At 52.2% G+C, this 12,175-nt stretch overlaps 1 protein-coding gene across 9 annotated transcripts in view; it reads right to left on the reverse strand.

Moving 5' to 3' along the window:
• Positions 1–11,820, reverse strand: part of PXYLP1 (2-phosphoxylose phosphatase 1) — a 70,678-nt gene extending 58,858 nt beyond the window's left edge. For 6 of the 9 annotated variants that reach the window (XM_045903658.3, XM_064587082.1, XM_045903661.3 and 3 more), the window contains exon 1: positions 11,681–11,820. The gene's annotated coding sequence lies outside the window, so the exon portion shown is untranslated. Of the gene's footprint in view, positions 1–11,086; positions 11,586–11,680 lie in introns of those variants that run through there. The other 3 variants (XM_064587079.1, XM_064587066.1, XM_064587059.1) reach the window with 1 other exon arrangement.
• Between the last annotated feature and the right edge of the window lie 355 nt (positions 11,821–12,175).

Here is a 12,175-nt window from a genome sequence, read left to right on the forward strand (position 1 = left end):
CCTTAAATTATTTTTTAAACAATGCAGTCCAGGCGCGCCTGGGTGGCTCAGTTGGTTAAGTGTCTGCCATTGGCTCGGGTCATGATCCCGGGGTCCTGGGATCTGGGCCCCTATGGTTGGGCTCCCTGCTCAATGGGGAGCCTGTTTCTCCCTCTCCCTCTGCCCCTCCCCCACTTCGTGCATGTGGGAAAGGTCACCCAGCTTTCACGTCCTCTCCCAGGGTGCCAGTCTCCCACAATCACTTCGCCCTGGAAACTCTTCGAACCCATCCTTTTGTGTTTTCATGGAGGCTTCATTACATACGCATGGCTGATTAAATCGTTGGCCACTGACAACTGATTTGACCTCCAACCCCTCTCCCCTCCCAGGGTCTGGGGATGGGACTGAGAGTCCCAACCTTCTAAAGGCCTGGCTGGTTCTCCTGTCAACCAGCCCCCCTCCTCAGGTTACCTGGGGGCTTTCAAGAACATCGCCTCATTAACATAACAAAAGACATCTCCATTGGTCCCATCACAGGAAATTCCAAAGATTTTAGGGGGGTCTGTGCCAGAAACAGGGACGAACACATCTCTATTTCTTATTATAAATCACAGTAGAGGTTCTAAGGATCCTCCTTGTCCCATTTTGTTATTATGCACATTCCTTACAGCCCTTAGCACTAAGAAGGCACCCGGTAAACACCAGGGGACTGGTCCAAGTTCCCGTGTGTGGATTGAAATTTCCTTACCTGGAAACAAAGCGCTATCCATTCAGCCCTGGGCTTAGACGAGTAGGAAGGTTCCTCTCTGCACCCCACCCCCCAGCACTGTCAATTCCACCTTAACAAAATTGGCTGGGGACGGAGAAAGAAGGGAACCACCCTGGGGTAATTCATCACCGGAAGGCAGCTGACAGCTCTGCTACACCCAGGCAAAGTCCTCATTTCCTCAGGAGCCGAGCAAACCTGCGGGCTGGTGAGAGCAGGTCCCTTCCCGGGCAGTGCTCACATCTTCCTCGCCTGGACGGAACTCCTCATGGACTGGGGGGCAGCACCTCATGGTGAGACCACAGAGATGACCCGGCCTCTCCCCACAGGCCAGCCCAGGGCAAGGCCAAACCTCACATGGTGGATTTCAATGTGCTCACGGGATGGGTAATAGGCACAACCAGGCCAGGTTCTGAGCCAAGTGGCCAGAAGTATTGGTAGGAGTTGAAAGGAGAGGGAAAAAATTGTAAACCAACTTCAGAACCTCATCCTCGGGGCCCCAGGAAAGTGTTTCATCAAAAATCTAGCTGGCACGTATCTTGATATGTAATGACAGTTTCAACTTTCCTCACCAACTACATGCCGGTGACCTGGTGCCAGCCTCTATTTTTACAGCCTGAGTAATGCCTGGGCAAAGGACCAGACAAGAATCGGAAACAGAGGGGCGCCTGGGTGGCTCAGTCGTTAAGCGTCTGCCTTCGGCTAAGGTCATGATTCCAGGTCTTGGGATTGAGCCCCGCATCGGGCTCCCTGCTCCGCGGGGGGCCTGCTTCTCCCTCTCCCCCCGCTTGTGTTCCCTCTCTCGCTGTGTCTCTCTCTGTCAAATAAATAAAATCTTTAAAAAAAAAAAAAAAGAATCAGAAACAGAGGGGTGGGGCAGGAGAGGTGACGGCGCAAGTAATGGGCCCATATCCTACTCCACCGTCAGCAGCCAAGCCTTCCTCAGATTCCTGCCCACCCTCCCCAACAGCCTCATTCCCTCTTCCGGCCCAGACCCTGTGCTCAGACCCTGCGCTCCCCTGGGGCTAGGACCTTATCTGCTTCGTTCACCGCTGTATTAAATGAGCGAATGACCACACTGCCCTACCGCAAGTCTGGCACATTGGACCTACTCACCGTTCCCCCTGAAGCCCCACATGCCCCTTCTCAGAACTCAGTGGCTGCACCCCTTTCACTCTCTCGGCCCATGTGCCTTCTTGACCTGCTTAACTCCTGCTGAACCTTTTTCTTTTTAAAGATTTTATTTATCTGTCAGAGAAAGAGCACAAGCAGGGGGAGAAGCATGTTCCCCGTTGAGCAAGGAGCCTGATGCAGGGCTCAATCCCAGGACTCTGGGATCATGACCTGAGCAGAAGGCAGATGCTTAACGACTGAGCCACCCAGGTGCCCCATCTCCTGCTCATCCTTAAATTCAGCTCAAAAGCCGGCTCCTCCTGGAAGCTCCCCCTGATCCCAACGCTAGGTGAGCCTCCCCCCAATACTGGGCAACCACAGCCTTCCCAGAACACTCATCAACACAGGGGCTCACTTCAGCTTCCTTGCCTGTCCACCCCCAGGGCTAGGTGGACACGGAGCTGAATAACAGCAGGTGCTCAGTAGGTGTGTGTGGGAAGAAAGGAAGGGAGGGAGGGAGGGAAGAAGGGCACCAAGGAAGAGGGCACCAAGGAAGACGCTGCGGATGGAGAGGCACTTGTCACAGAAACCTACTACAAACTGAACAAGAACACTAACACCCAGTAGATCAATGGATCATTCATCAGACTGAGAAAAAATAGCAGGAAGTGGTTGGGGAAAATATTTCTCAAATCATTGGAGTGGGAAGCAGAGGTCACTCTTTCCCGCATCTTCTCCCTTCCGGACGTGGGCTGGGGTGGGGGCTGAAGAGGAAGAAAAACTTTGGAAGTCTAGGTGAGTGGGGGCACTTGAAAGGCTCACAGGCTCAGAGCTCCTCTGGCCCAGGGGTGCTGAGGGCCATTTCTTCTGGGGGTAATCTTCAACTGCTGAGTGGGATCAATTATGACTCATTCTCATAAAGCTGTTAAGAACATGCCCTGGGTCAAGAAAGAGGGATAATGAGGACCTGCTATTGTCCTGCTAGCCCAGTTCCCAAAGGTAGGGACAAAAGTAGGGATTTAAGACAGATGATCCAGAAATAAAAGACTATTTTTGGTTGGAGCCTTCTTAGCACAGTATTTCCTTGTAAGACAGACACCCCCAGCTGTCCCACAATATTCATTCCTTCTTCCTTGCTAAGAGAATTCTGATTTTGGCGGGGGTGGGGGGTCGGGGGGGAAAAGTGTGGTAGAGATTGCCAGCTAATCATGAAACCCAACTCCTCTTCCTCCTAGGCACTGGACCATGTTCCCCAGCCTCTCTTGCAGGAGGTGTGGCCATGTGTCTGAGCAACTTCCCCTCCCACCCCACTGCCAGAATTAATTCACCACCTCCAAGCTTGGCCCATAAAATTCTCCCACACACCATCCTCCCTGCTCCTTTTTCTTCTGATTGATATAAACAAGCATGGCAGTCTTAAGAGCCTGGGTCCCTTAATCACCCCTTGAAGGAGAACTCCCCACGAATTAGAAACAGCCATTTTGGGATTTCTGTGTGTGAACAAAAAGTAAATGTCTACCATATTTGGGTCATTAAGCCTATTTGGGTTGTTTGTTTAGCAGTAAGCCCACCTAACTATGCTTGGCAACAATGTGCCCTGCCAGATACTCACATGGCCCTTTAAACTGGGAGTGGTCTGCTAGGTGTTTTGGGGAAAATGTCTGCTTTCCTGGGGCGCCTGGGTGGCTCAGTCAGTTAAGCGTCTGCCTTCGGCTGAGGTCATGATCCCAGGGTCCTGGGATCGAGCGCTGCATGGGGCTCCCTGCTCAGTGGGAAGCCTGCTTCTCTCTCTCCCTCTGCCCCTGCTCTCTCTCACTCTCTTAAATAAATGAATAAAGTCTTTAAAAAAATTAAAAAAAGAAAAGAAAATATCTGCTTTCCTGATAAAAAGTACAGATGTTGCTGGCGCCTCCTTCCTGCCCCAGTCATCTTGCCATCATGAAGGACAGGCCAAGAAAAGAAGAGAAGGCTCAGTCCAGACGGACATCAGCTGCTGAAACTAATGCTAGCAACCACCTACCTTCGGACATCTTGTTACAGGAGAAAAATAAACCATTATTTGCCTAAGCCCCTAAAGTAAGGCTTTCTGTTACTTGCAGTCAAAAGCCAACCTGACTGCTTTGCAACCGCCCATGCATTCATTCATGCAGCCTTTACTGAGGCGTATTTCTTGCCAGTCCTTGTGCTAAGGGGTGAAGAGTCAGAGACAAGCTGGATGTGGCTCCCTGGCCTCCAGGAGCCCCCCGGCAAGCCGGGGAGACGGGCCCATGAGCAGACAGCCCTCACGCAGCAGGAACAGATGCTATGATGGTACACAGTGTCCCAAGGGAGTGTGAGCATGGAGTGGTGGGCGGGCACTGGGGCAAGGAGTTCCCAACTCCCTTTCTGGCATTCAGCACACCGAGAAAACACTCCTCAAGCTCAAAAGCAAGTAAAAAGAATGAGCTATGCTCAGCCAAGCCAACTGCAATTACTTACTGTACGTTGAGTTGTTAAACACCATCAATTAATGCAGCTGTTCCAAGATAATCAGCAGTCATGAAAGCAAGATGCACAAGAGGAGAAAATAAAAGTATCATATGCCACTAACTTAGAGATGCCGTAAATGAGAGGAACCAAGAACGAGGCAGCCTTGCCGACATCTTCCCGCCTGCTGATGTTAGTCATCTCCTGAAATACACCTTCTCTTTCTCAAAAAAGACCCAGTGATTTTTCACCTTGAAGACAGAGCCAAAACAGAATCAACTGTCTGTGCCATGACCTTTAACCAGAAATGTCCAAGCTTTGATTTCCAGGTCTGTGTTTCCATTAGGAACTGTGATGGAGACAGACAAATTGTCGACAAAAGATGACCCCATCTGGGAAATCGAGAGGCATCCGAGGCCAGAAAACTTAGAGCACTCTGTTTAACTCAGTTCTGCCTACATACAAATAAATGGTTTTTAAAAAAATGAATGACATTATTTGCCATGTCTTTATCTTCCAAGCATGGGGCAAAAAACCCAACAATACAACAAAACTTCATTTACTTCAAATTCCAGTAGTTTAAAAATGAATAAAAATAAGCAGGCTCCTCATTAAGAGATCTATCAGGTTTCCAGCCTGCCTGCCAACTTATTAACGTAAGTGCTCCAGCGTAGAGCCAAGGGCGTACCAATCACACTCACACAAGCCAGAGAGGCGCTCACGTTCCTGAGGCAGTGATCCCAGGCTCCCTGGTACACGGCCCACGGCTAGGGCCCCTCTCCAGGCCCTGATGGCAGGGGCTAGTCAGCAGGCTTCCAGTGGGAGTTTCTTTGTAAGTCACACAGAGCAAGTGAGGACCTCCCTTCTCCAAGAACGAGTTATTAACCCAAGCCTATCAACACAGTTTCCCAGAGATCTTCCACGTCCAGAAGGTTCTGGCTATGGCAGACTCGGGCAGCACGGGAGTCTGGCCTTCTGCCTCTGGCAAGTCTCCTCCCCAACCTTGGGAGCAGCTGTGCCAGTCCTCACTCAGAACTGGGTCCCTCCTGGTATTGCAGGCTTCTAGGGCTGCTAAAAGACCAGTCCAAAGCAGTGGCCAGGGCAGTATGCTGTCCACCAGGACCAGGAGCAATGCTGGCAAACCAGGTGAGTAAATACTGAGTTTACGGTCTCTTATCACACTTCCCACTAACAACCTGAGGCCAAGAGTTATAGTGAAAACATTACCAACCAGCACCTGTCGGACGCAGACCAATCAATTGAGTGCCTACCTTAAACAGCTGGCAAGGCCAAATCACACCAGTGTGCACCTGCTGAAGATCACCAGCTCCCCCTCCTGCCATGGTCAACCCTTTATAGGTCCACCCTAGGCTCTCATGACCGCAATAGGTGGCCGAGAGCCAGGTGAATGCCTGGGCAACGTCTGTACTACCCTTCGTGTCCTTCGCTGTGAACTTAAGTATAAGTGTCCTCTGTGCCAGAGGGACAGAGACTACGTGTGTCTTAGCCACTCTCCTATATCTATCAACTCCGTGCAGCTGGCTGGCACCAAAAATGTATTTTTAAGGAATGAATGAATAGCAATAACAGCTAACATTTTTATTTTTTTAAAGATTTTATTTATTTGACAGAGAGAGACACAGCGAGAGAGGGAACACAAGCAGGGGGAGTGGGAGAGGGAGAAGCAGGCTTCCCACGGAGCAGGGAGCCTGATGCGGGGCTTGATCCCAGGACCCTGGGATCCTGACCTGAGCCGAAGGCAGACGCTTAAGGACTGCGCCATCCAGGCGCCCCAACAGCTAATATTTTTAAAGCATACCATGTGCTAGGCACCGTTCTAAGTCCTCATCATGATATCTCACTTCAGCCTTACAATAATAGCATCTCATTTTTATCATCATCATTATCATCATCTCAATTTTACAGGGCACAGAGAGGTTAAGTCACTTGCCCAAGTGTACAAGACCAGTAACGGCAGATCCAGGATTCAAAGCTAGCCTGGTTTCAGAGTCTACACTCTTCACTACTGTACTATGCTGAATATACAAACTCAGGTACTCTAGTATTAGGAAGTCATCAGCAGAGAACCTCTGAAATCCACAAGCCCTTAGAAATCCTTCCAGGTGGTTTCTGGTGGTGCTAATCATACAGTTTTTGTCTGTTTGACCTGCAGAACATTTTAAAGAAAGCCTATTTTTACCCCTAAGCAGGAGACTACCTATAATTTTCAAATAACTATGTAGCCACATTTGGTTATCAAGCAACTGTAGCAGGAATATCTAGGTTTACACAGTATTTCCCTGCTCAAGAGTTCTGAGCTCTAGAAGCCTCTGAAACCCCCGGGGTCCCGTCTCCATCCCTAAGATCCCAGACTTGCTGGAAGGATTGAACGAGATCATGGACTCAGTTGCCCATTTATAATGGTAAGGTATTGCATAAGCATAATGTATGATATTAATATATTTCAACAAAATGACCTATTAAAATTTCTATACTCACCAAAATTCTATACCTGCCTACACTTCTATGGAAGTTCCTGTTTATATCTCTGCACATTTTACAATTTCTTTTTTTTTTTTTTTAAGATTTTATTTATTTGAGAGAGAGAGAATGAGAGACAGCATGAGAGAGAGGAGGGTCAGAGGGAGAAGCAGACTCCCTGCTGAGCAGGGAGCCCGATGTGGGACTCGATCCCGGGACTCCAGGATCATGACCTGAGCCGAAGGCAGTCGCTCAACCAACTGAGCCACCCAGGCGCCCCTCTGCACATTTTAATAACAATGTTTAAACCTTAATAACTGTGTCCCTCCATTATTATTTTTGACCTTCCAGACATTTCTACTATAATAATGTTCTTCCACCTTAATCTACCTGCTTCTTTCATTTGAGAAGCATAAAGAGTTAACAAGGCAGTAAATGTTTTATTCTAACTTCAGATTCTTCTATATTAGTTGACAAAATTAGCAAGCAAGAGCTTCATTTTATTTTATAATTTCAAAGCTCAAGATGATATGGCTGTATCTCTGAAGGCCTAATGTTGGATACTGCATCCAAGAATGAGGTGGGCCTAGGAAAATAAGCTGTGGTTTTGTTAGTTGGAAAGACACATGTCTCCCTCTAATTGAGGGGTAGGACAGATAGTATTCAAACTATTTGTAAATTTGGTGTAAATTATGACTCCAACCACAAATGAGCATAGAGAAAGGGAGGGGTGTGTCAAAACCAGGTGCAATAATTTTCACCTTAGTTTGTTTTTTAAAGCTCGGGTTTCCATGCTATTGATTACAGCTCTCTCTAAGGAAGTCGGTTATACGCAGAGGCACACAGTGGTAAGCACATGACAAAAGGATACCCCATAATATGGAAACATGAATGTGTATGTTGCGGAAGTGACTGGGCAAATAGCAACAGAATTTTCAAGTTCCTACAGATGTTTGAGTTCCCCAAATTCTCTTCCACCCCAGGGTACCAGCACACGAGGCAGCTCCACTGCTGTGTGTAGTGCGGAAGGAGAGACTGGGGACTGGGGACGGGACAGAGGAGGGAGGGGCAAAGGAAGGGAGGTAGGGTACCTGGATGAACCAGCCAAGAATACACAGTGAAGGCTGCCTCCTGGTGCAGGAACTCCTCCACGAGGCCCCTCTAAGTTCCTTTTTCAATCATTTTATCTTTTTAATCATTTATCTTCCTCCATGTTCCTGGGACTGCTCCCCTCTTCATTACTGATTGAGCGGTTCCTTTCCAAAAACCAGGGGTTTCCCCAACGGAGGCCCAAAACGTTCAAAACAGCATACTGGTTCTGGAGGTGGAAGCTAGCAGGCCAGAGTCTGTGGCTCGGTTGGATAACCCTGACCCTCCTGCCTTTTGAACTCAGGGCAGACGCTGTGATTCATTCGCGGCTGCCCTGCAGGATCTGCAAGGTTGAGGGGCTTCAGAGGGCCCTAATCCATCTGCCAGGCTGCCCAGCAGGTTCAAGAAGGGTCCCTGGAAGGCTGCTTCTGTCCAAAGGCCCACCATCCTACCAACAAGCAGCTGTTGCCTCTTCTTCCCCCCTAGTGGGGGTGCACAGACTCTGCCAGTTGCTTCATCTTTTCTGCTCCCCTTTGTGCTCTCCCCTCAGCATCTCAGGTGTGAGGTGACTCCCCAGGGCCAGATCCCAGACCAACATCACTCAAGCCATTTCCAAAGGAGCACAACCCTCCCTCAAAAACGTAAAAGAGCTCTGGACTCTCCCACTTTGCTAAGGCCAGCTCTCGGTTGTTCTTCAAGGCCTTCTAGAAACCAGAACAGTGAGCCCAGCAAACCATATTTCAGGTTACCATGGGGCTATTCTTCCTCTCAGTGACTCTGCTCCTCATGGTAACCCCTGGACCAGAATGTGGGCACATGTCCTCATCCACCAACCAAAAGCCTTGACCCAGGGCAAATCCTGGGGCTGAAGTCTACCCCTTCTGTTTTTCCAGAACCCTGGAGAGTCTCCCATCCTTTTCCCTACCCACCTTGAGATAGCAGGCACCACCACCCCTCCCAGTCTCTCTCCCTCTCTGTCTCACTCACAGACTGCAGGCAATAATTAAACTTCTAGAAAACAGATTTTCACCAGCTGCAGGAATTCTCGGTAAGAGCCAGACCCGAAGACAGAGAAAGTCTGTGTAAGAAAGATAAGCCCATGACAACCCTGGACCTGTGGGCAGTGCCGGGAATTCCCACATCCAGGTAACATTCTGAATACCAGCCCTTCCCGGACTCCTGGAAAAAAGTGGTGTGAGGCATACCCACTCCCTCAGCCTCTGGCTGTTCTTCAGGGCTGGCCTTTGCTCAGTCTGTCAGTGGGTCATAGCCACCTCCAACAGACAGAAACATCCTCATAAAACACAGCCTCCCTCCCCCACTCCAGAGCTGCAAACCATATTGCCAGAAATGTCTAAGAGGCGGTACTCCCCACTCTCCATGGGCAAGTGATCTGGAGTGGACAGCAACCACCGGACCGAAGATGGTGCCCCCTGAAGCAGCCGGCAGGGCTCCGCCAATGGCACTCAGTCTCCCTGAGGGCTTCATCCCGTCACACACAGGGATGAGGGATGCCTGAGGTGGGGGGATGCAGCCACAGCTCAGGGCCCTATAGGATAAGCTGTGCAGGACTCGTTCCCTCAGCCAACAGCCTTAGCTCCCCAGAGTGCCCAGCATTTCCTCACTCCAATTCTAGGATGAGGACAACTGATTTCCTTCGTGGAAATTCTGGAGTCCCCACGGAGGTCAGAGACACAGCGATCAGAGCCTGACCCACAAACTGAGCTCTCTGCCCCAAATAAACATGAAAATGAGTTTCTCTCTCTTAAAAAAAAAAAAAAAAAAGTTTGTCTCCAGTGACATTATGTACTTTTAAAAAATTGATGAATTTAAGGATAATATTTTGAAAACAGTGAAGCACAATGGAAAACATAAGTTATGGACTCGGACTAGATTGAAGAGGGGGGATCCATTTCTTTCCTAGATAAACACGGAGTACCTGTCACTTAGAGGGTGCCAGGCTGGGTGCTGAGGCCCTCTAGCTAGTGGGGCATCTGACAGCCAACAACTCAGCACCCAGCAGTATGGTGAGGACTGAGCAGATGCCCGCAGCCATCTATGGGCACTCAGAGGGAGCCCACTGAGCCCCCGTGTGCCCTTGGGCTAATTACTTATTAATTCACTCTTCAATGCTGAAAGAATATTGAGCTAATTACTATTCGGGCCAATCAATAGAAAAAAAAAGTTACTGATCCTGCAGTTTCACAAATGCTCAGAGTGTTGTGCTTCAGAGGCCAAGTGGCCCATCCTGTCCCTGGTGCCCCAAAGCAGCCTCCCAAGCATGAGTGAGGGTGGGCTGGCCAGGAACTAATCCCTGAAAGAGAAGTATCCCCTACATGTCCTTTCTCTGAAATAGGCAATTAATTTAAGTGAAGACTTAATGAAGGCCAGGAGAAGGGATGGGGCAGATTCAAGCACTGGCTTCCAGGCCGTAACCAATACATCTCCACCTCTCTCTAGGGACCACGAGGCTTTTCAAACCATCTGCTTTAAACTCTCTTCCCACAGATGTCCAGAACTGAACACCAACACCTCTAAGGAGAAGGAGTTGTTGCCAAGCCCCGTTTGCAGGCACGTCACGTTTGTAAGGCTGGGCTGGGCACGGTCTGCTTCACACTCGGGTTCACCCGGGGGCCCTCGGCAAACAGCAACAAATGTCCCCAAGTTGGGAAGCCCTCTTGGGGCCCCCGTGGCCATCCACCCCACGCTTCCCCATTCGCACGGATCTAATTCCACATCTCTCCTGATTTTTACTTTTTGAAAGCCTCCAAAGCATCCCAGCCTTCCCAGGAAGGCACTGGCCACCCAGACGGTGAGAGCCTCGCTGAACGCCCAGCGGAGCGGGAAAATATGGCTCCACATCCTTCTGCACCGCTAATCCTTTCACCATCCACAGGTACAACTTGAAAGACCGCTGCTGCCACAAAGAAAGCAACCGGCTCTAAACCAATTCCATTTTTGTGTGTGACAAACAAAGCCGGCTTCTTCAGAAGATCGCGACAGACGAGCAAACGCAACGCCGTGGGGTCTGAACCACGCAGCCCCAACCTGAGCACCCAGGCATGACAGCCCGCGCGCGCAGCGGCCCCTCGGCGGGGTCCCCGGAGGCCCAAAAGCGCGCGGCGCAGGCAGCTGCGGGGGAAGCCAGCCCCACCCCCGGGAAAGGCCGCGAAGTTGCCGCCGCCTTCTCACCTGGAGACCAGCAGGTTCTGAAGTGCCGCGGGATCCCGGATCCCGGGAGCTCGAGAGCCGGCTGGAATTAGGCGCAGAAACGCGGGGGCCCGGCGGGAGCGGGTTGGAGGGGCGGGGAGGCGGTGGAGGCAGGCGGGGCAGGAGAGGCGCGGGGCTGGAGGTGGAGGAGCCAGAGGCAGCGGGATTGGGCGAGGCGCCCGTCGGGAGGTGGGGGCGAGGGCGCGGGAGAGGGCGCCGGAATCGTCGGCAGAGTTGGAGGGTGCTGAGGCTTGGAGATAGGGGAGGGAGGGGCGGAGGGCGGGGTGGCTTGGGGAGAAAGCGCGAGTCGGGGGCTGGGGTTTGGGGGGCTGCGGAGGGAGCGAGAAGGGAGGAGGGAACTCAGGCGCGGGTTCCAGACCCGGTGTTCCGAAGCCCGCCCCAGACCCCAGCACTATTCTCCCACGGGAGACTCTGCCCCATCGTCCCGGCCTCGGAGCTTCCCGAGGACCCCCCTCGGGCTTTCAACCCCGGACCCGGGGACGCCTGTCCGCCTCGAGCCTCCACAGCGCTCAGCCGCAACGGCAGCCAGCCCGACCCCGGCCCGCTCCCACTCACCGTCCAGGGTCCCGGCCCGGCTCCGGCCCCGGCTCCGCTGCTGCGCGCCCGATTCGGCGCTGGCCGCCTGCTCAGCCCGGCGCGGGGGGGCGGCGGGGGGAGGCGAGGGCGGCGCGCGCCGACCGCCTGGCCGCGCGGCATGCCGCAGCGCCCCCTGCTGGCCCCGCCCCGCGCCGGGCTCCCTCGAGCTCCGCCCCGGAGGCGGCGATGCGGGGCGGTCCGGCCGGGGAGAAGGGCGCGGAAGGGTTAGCGGAGAGGACGTTGACCCGGGGAGGCCAAACAGTCCCCAGAGACCCGCCAGCCCGCGGAGTTCCCGGCGTGCCTAAGCCACGGTCACGGGCATCCTGAGTGCACTGGGACCGCGGCCACAGGCGCGCAGGGTCGCCGCGCGCCTCACAAAGCCGGACTTGGGCTGGATCAGGGGCTACGCAGACGCACGCCTTGGCCAGGGTACACGGACCCGGCCCGGGCCCCGGGTCCCAGTGAGGGTGCCTT

Source organism: Mirounga angustirostris, unplaced genomic scaffold, assembly GCF_029215605.1.
Source record: "Mirounga angustirostris isolate CCGP_5_RB_7025 unplaced genomic scaffold, mMirAng1.0.hap1 SCAF_1, whole genome shotgun sequence".
NCBI lineage: Eukaryota > Metazoa > Chordata > Mammalia > Carnivora > Phocidae > Mirounga > Mirounga angustirostris.